Consider the following 5,824-nt stretch of genomic DNA (forward strand, 5'->3'; position numbering starts at 1 on the left):
AATAATAAAGACCTGCCCCCACTTACTGTACAGAATAAGGACCTGTCCCCCCATTTCCTGTAGAGTGATAAAGACCCTCTAATCCATCTCTGCTGCTACAGATAGATTACATTTTACAAACGGCAGGTTAGACAGAAGGGAGACATATTCGGCACTGCGGGTTGTTTTTGAGGTGTAAGACAATAGAATTTGTAAATAACATGATTTTCAGATGTCGCCAATTTATCGCATTATCTATCAAATAAGATCAAGTTGTCCGAAAGTGGAAACTACGGAATCATATTGTGACCGGCATATATCACTGAGGCAGCCCACCTAACTCTTAGGCCGGGGTCACACTGGCGAGTGCAATGTGAGTCTCTCGCCTCAATACCCGGCACTGCCAGAGACTTGCAATTATTTACTGGGCCGAACAATTAACAATTGTTAATGTATCCCTACATAGGCAGGATATAGGAGGAACAAACTCCCTCTACGTTGGGCTGTATATTATGGATCATGTTTTTGTTTATTTTTACTGCCAGCAGTGTTCAAAAGAAACTTGCAGAATTATGATTGCAGCTCCGGCTATATCTATGTATATCTATACAAAAATAAGAGCTGTAATAAAGACGCCTCACAGGTTTGTATGGTCATTTCTGGTTTATTTCTTTCACATGAAACGTTTAACTTCTCATCAAATTCTTGATTTTCACATTAGCCTAAGGCTTTGTTCACATGTTGCATTTTTGCTGTGTTTTTTTTTTCTGCAGGCAAATCCTGAAAGAAGTTTGTTTTGCTTCGTTTTTATGGTCTCTTGTGCGTGCTGATGAAATTTAGTGCCCGCCCAAAAAATCATGATGCAGCTTCCCTAAGGTTTTTGCACCAAAAACGCCGCAAAACCTGATACCTGTGTTTTTGCTCTTACTCATCGATTACTATGGGTGAAAAAAAACAAAACGCAAAAACAACGAAAGAAATGACACGCTGCGGTTTTCCAAATCAGACAGGAGAAACCCAATGTGTGTGCGTGAGAATTCTGAAATCTCATAGGTTTCAATTAGACTGTAAAACGCAGGTTAAAATTTGCATTAAAAAAAGCATCAAAAATGCAACGTGTGAACATAGCCTTATTCTCAAAAGCGCCCTAGTGGGGGGCACGGGTACTACCAATGTACTGAACCCATTATTTACTCTCATGGGGGATTCAAAAGAAGCACAATATCTATGCTATACGTTCTTGAAAAGAAGCACAATATCTATGCTATACGTTCTTGAATCATTGATTATTTTATATAGATATCACAGATAATAGGACGTGCATGTGTTAAGGCTCCTTAGAGAGCAAATATGTATATCATGTATATATTGATATATGTATATATATTCACAGTGTGTCCAGTTTTGCACCACACAATGTACATTACCATTACATTTTTTGTCGCAAAAAAGTGATTTAATATTAGAAAATCTGAAAAGCAATTCTACCACTCACCTGCAGGTGTCACTGTTTCCACTGCAATATTTACTGACCTATAGACAGCAGTGACTCCTAATGGCCAGATAGCGGTACTACACCGTTTCACATTAGCATTACTAGAATAACGGCTCGAGCGTTTGATGTAGAAGCACGTCACTTAGAATACGGAGCCAAAGCGTGATTTCTCATCTAATTAAGAGCAATTATATCATATGATGTACGCGCTAATATTACAGCATGCAGCAAAGCAACTCACAGTGACTGGTTGGCTGGAATGAATCGCTAGCATGTGGCCATATGGGTTCATTGTAAAGCAGATTATACCCTCAAGCGTCGGTCGCTCTTCATTAACTTTCCTTACAAGCTATTAAGATGGAGCCATCACCGAAGCCTCGGGGAACATTCAGACACAACCACGTTCCCTCCGGACTAAGCGGATGTCCAGGAGTGCCATGAAGGGCCGAAAAGCCAATACGCTCCTTCCCACGTAGCGCGGTGCGGCCAGCGGAAGACCCTCCGGGAATTCACAGCTTCTGGGGCGACAGGTGGAAGGCCAAGAAATCCAGAAACCACAGGAGGAGCAGGCTGTGACTCTTCACCCCCAGAGAGTGGGCTTGGGCGACTTGCTGCACGAAGGACATATACACACAAAAGGGTTGGAATGAATCAGAATTGTAAAAAAAAAATCTACCGTATAATATCAGTACTTTTCTTGGGGTTTTTTTTTGTATTTTTTTTGTATTTTTTAGAATTTTTTTTGTATTTTTTTTTTTCATTTTTAGAATTTTTTTGTATTTTTTTTTTCTTTTTTTAGAATTTTTTTTGTATTTTTTTCTCTTCTTCTTAAGTCCTATAGTAAAGCCAGAAAAAAAAGAATTTTTTTATACCTTTTTTTTATTATTATTTTGTAACCGGTCTCTTTCTTGTTTTCTTTTAAAGTCCTATAGTAAAGCCTTGAGGGGAAAAAAAAGCCAGAAAAGACACTGCATCTATCAGTATTTTTTTCCGAAGGTTTTCAGGTTTTTATATATATTTAACACCAATTTATTTTTATAACCCGTTTCTTATTTTCTTTTAAAGTCCTATAGTAAAGCCTTAAGAAAAAAAAAAACACAGAAAATACTCTAACAGTATTTTTTTGTTTTGCAGGTTTTTTTCACTATATTAAAACACAGAAAATACACTCTAACAGTATTTTTTTTTTTTGCAGGTTTTTTTTCACTATATTATTTTTTAGCACCAATTTTTCACTAAGTTTTTTTTTTTCTCTTTAAGTCCTATAGTAAAGCCTTGAGGGAAAAAAAAATCCCCAAAATACACTATATTCAGATCAGCATCTATCAGTAACTTTTTCCACGTTTTCTTTTTCACTTTTTTTACAATTTTTTTTTTTTTTTTACTTTTAGGACCAATTTTTTTTTATTGTATTCGTTTTTTTGTTTTTTTTCCATTTTTTATTTTACTTTCAATGCCTATAGTAAATTTTGAGTAAGAAAAAAAGCCAGAAAAAAAACCCCACAACAAACAAAAGAGTGTTGTCTTTTAAAATCTCACGATTGACTCTTGCCCCGTGGCTATGCTGCCATACATTGCTTGTGGTTTTCAATTTATTTTTTTTCCTTCCCCTCTTCCAAGGGCTGTCATTTTTTTAGTAAAAAGGTTTTTTTTTTTATTTTGCAGTATGAGTTGTTTGTTTTGGTTGGTGGTTTGTTTTTTTATGCGCTAGTGACTTTGTTCTATGGGTCAATTATGGCGATACCAAATTTATGTTTTTTCTTATGTAATTTTACAACTTTTTCACTGTTTTTCTTGGTTTAAAATACAAAGAAACTTGCAAAAAATATATATATTAATAAGGGCCAAAATGTATTGATTTTTAGGAAGGCTTTTTTTTATTTATTTTTTTATTTGCAGGGCAAGCTGTAGTTACTATTGGTTCCACTTTCTGATAAACACGAGTTTTGAACTTCTTTTATTCCTTTTTTTTTTGGAGGAGACCTGATCCAAAATAAAGCAGAAATTCAGTTTTGTTCTTTTTTCTCTCCAACTCAGCATTCACCATATGGGATAAACATTCTTATATTTTATTAGTTCAGACAAAAATGCAGAGATACCAAATAAGTATTTTTTTATTTTGTGCTATAGGAAAAGGGAAGGGGGGAACTTGAGCTTCCAGATTATTTTTGGATATACCGTATTCTTTTACAATTTTAATGAGCCTGTACGGTACCCTGCACTACTGTAGTATTGCGGTGGATTGAATCATTAGCGGTTTCCTAGGAGGTTGTGCTTTATATCTGTACGAACACGTCAGACACTTAGGACCCGATTCATCATTTGATGATTTTTTTTTTTTTATTTTTTTTTAAGCCACTTTCCATTTTTTGTTTTTGCCATCCAAGTCATCAAAATGACTCACGCGTGATGTGAGTTTGGTGCAAAGCAAAAAAAAAAAAAAAGGGGTCAGGGTTCTTCCGGCCTTGAACTGTTTCTTTTGCCCTTGAACTGTTTCTTTTTGTTGCAACTTAAAAAATTGTGCCAAAATGTTGGCATAATCAAAAAAAAACACACCAGAGAGGACTGGAGGTGAAGTTGCGCTAAATTTTGGGACGTCGCAATTAATGAATAAGATGAAATCATCTCGAATGGCTAAACTGCGCAAAACGGAAAAAAAAACAGGCGAGAGCACAGGAAATAGTCTAAAAAAACAGAATAATGAATTGGGTGCAAACAAAAATCCAGCGCAAAACTAAACAAAAAACAGGAGTAAAGAGAAATGATGAATTGGGGGCCTGAGACCCTCAGGAGGGTCCTGGCTGCCATGATAAACCAGTCTCCCCGCGGTAGTTTCGCGGGGAGAGACCAGTCTATTGTGACAGTGGCATCACAGAGGTTAAGCTGCTGGGATCATAGGAGCTGGAGAAAAACTTACACTCATGGTTACTCTTATGCATTCAGATAAATTATCTGAGCCCAGAACTATATGCGAGATTCCAGCCTCACATCCCGTATGCCTTTGAGGCTGCCCGGATGGGGTCAGAGCTGCGGCGGCCCAAACTCGTACACTGTGAATTTGACATTAGGGGGTGTACGCAAAAAAAAACTTTCAGTGCCCATATTATAGCGGACCTAACCAGGAGTCAAGTGCCCGGATCATAAACCCTTATAATGCTATGAGTTTGGATCATCTTACCCACCACTGGGCAGGATAAACCGATGCCGTCTGATGGAGGCCAGACAAGACTGGCGCACAACTAGAGCGAAATCAGCCTGACCGCGGTCTCCTTGTAAACCTGCACGGATGGGGTGGCTGAACATGCATTTTTACAGCCTTTAGAAACTGGGAGAAACATCATAGTGATGAGCGAGAATTTTGTCGTGCTCGAGATGTCGCGCGGCAGTTCGACAGCTGCTACATATCGCATGCTGACGCTTTCAGACACCTGTAGAGCGCTGTAGAGCTTTCAGAATACCATTTTCTTGACTTCAATCTATTCGCAGTGAGCTCCGTATCTCCCCCTAGTGGTGTCTGCAGGCGACTTTGAAAAATTATTCCCTATAATGCACAGCAGAAATTACAGCCAATCAGGAGGAACTATCACAGCCTGTATAAAAGCAGAGGCAGGGAATGCAGCCGCCATACTATTGTGAAATTGCACAGCACAGCACAGCACAGCTCAGCAATAGAGATGGGAAGAGAAAACCATAAAACATCAGAGCAAAATCAGTGCTAAAAGCCATCACCTATCCAAATTTTCCTGAATGTCACCAGGTTTATACTGGACGGGATCGGCAACTCATGAGTATTGAAAATTACAGAGCGGGCACACTTTTCATGGACCCCCATGATAGAGTTAGTCCTACTCTGTTCCCTTCCCCCTGGAGAGGTGAGAGGGGCCGGTGACGTTATATCTACCTGCCAATCTTACCTGCATCCCAGTAGGTAGCAGTAACCGGGATGGTGGAAATGGGCGGCACATGACAAGCCCTTTACGCATGTAGCAAACTTTCCTAAATTTTGGAAATCTTTATTTACTACATGGATTAGTAAAATGACCCTGAGCAGAGCCCTTTAATCTTACGTTTGATATTCCAGAATTTCCGATTTTAGAGAAATGTCACTGTATACACATACGCACTGTTATAATACTATTTTTTTTAACAAGACCTGTCACAATCCTCCCATAATAGAGGCCAAAGATGCAGGATCACAGCTCTCCTGCTCTGTGCATGGCAACTAGACCCATCACACAGAGGGCACTGATGGGGCAGCACGGGGCTGGCACGTATCATAGACACTAAACAACGACAGTAGCATTGGTTTAATATAACACATCCAGGGTATGGGAGATCCACAGAGAAGAA

This window comes from Ranitomeya imitator, chromosome 3 (assembly GCF_032444005.1).
Source record: "Ranitomeya imitator isolate aRanImi1 chromosome 3, aRanImi1.pri, whole genome shotgun sequence".
NCBI classification, from domain to species: domain Eukaryota; kingdom Metazoa; phylum Chordata; class Amphibia; order Anura; family Dendrobatidae; genus Ranitomeya; species Ranitomeya imitator.